The 1,171-nt window shown below is 37.7% G+C and overlaps 1 protein-coding gene across 1 annotated transcript in view; it reads left to right on the forward strand.

Moving 5' to 3' along the window:
- LAMA2 (laminin subunit alpha 2) overlaps positions 1–1,171 on the forward strand; it is a 559,328-nt gene that overhangs the window by 541,317 nt on the left and 16,840 nt on the right. The gene's annotated exons all lie outside the window — the stretch shown is intronic.

Genomic DNA, 1,171 nt, shown 5'->3' on the forward strand with positions numbered 1-1,171 from the left:
TCGTGGAAGAACACTAGTTAGCGACATAAATGTCATTTGGGCATGTAAACTGGATAACGACTTTTCTACCCGAGTATGATGCCCAGAAACATTTTGATTTTATGTATTTTTCTGGGTTTTAATTTATTTTTTGCACAAAATTCAGGCATATACATAGACTGGGAAAATATCTTCTATACAAAAAAAAAATCTTCCATGCACAATTTTTAAAAATCATTTTAAAATTGCTTGTAATTCTTAAAAGCTGAGTTGTGTAGCCTTTTTTAACTTTTGTTATTCTGGCCCATCGATAGCCTGTTTGGCTATAAGCAGACATCTCATTTGAGGCAATCATTATTTATTTTATATGTTTATGCAATTTATATGCTGTCTTTCCCAACCATGTCTCAGGGCCGCTTAGAATGAGCAAACAAAATAAATTAAATAGCTTAAGAAGAAACTAAAACCAAGATAAAACAGAGACCCCTAAACAAAATCATGATCCTCACAAGTTATGACTCAGATCAACATGGAAGTGGCACAGCCCTTTTACACGTAGCCCTGCCAAGGTGTATTACTGCTGTTCTGCCACTAGGTGGACAAGGAGAACACATAGCCTGATAGGCTTGTCCTTTTATTGCAGGAATGAACTGCCCTGAAGTTTAAATAAGCTACAATTAACTTACAGACCCACACAGCATTGTCCCAGAAAAAGTGTTAGCTCATTTTATCTGGCATACTCCACATAGACTTGAAGTGGTATAATCATAGGATCACAGGAAGGGCTGGAAGGGACTTGACAAGGTCATCGAATCCACCTCCCTGCTCAAGGACAGATTATCCCTGACTAAATCATCTCAACCAAGTGTCTGTCCAACCTTTCTCTTGAACATTTCCAGAGGTGGAGATTCCACAACTTCTCTAGGCAGCCTCTTCCAATACTTGATCACCCTCATTGTCAGAAAGTTCCTCCTAATCTCCAACCTAAATTAAAGGAACACTTAGCTTAATAAAAATGAGGAAACTCACCAAAAGAAATGATAATCTTTCAGTCCTTAGATATCTAACGTTCACATAAACATCAAAGTCAAACTGTTTTGCATTATGATACTTCAGATTTGAATTATTAACTTAGACTGATGCAATGGTCTAGTGGCAGTACGTTATAGTCAGTGCTGTCGTTGGGGGGGGG

This window comes from Alligator sinensis, unplaced genomic scaffold (genome assembly GCF_000455745.1).
Source record: "Alligator sinensis unplaced genomic scaffold, ASM45574v1 scaffold889_1, whole genome shotgun sequence".
Lineage (NCBI taxonomy): Eukaryota > Metazoa > Chordata > Crocodylia > Alligatoridae > Alligator > Alligator sinensis.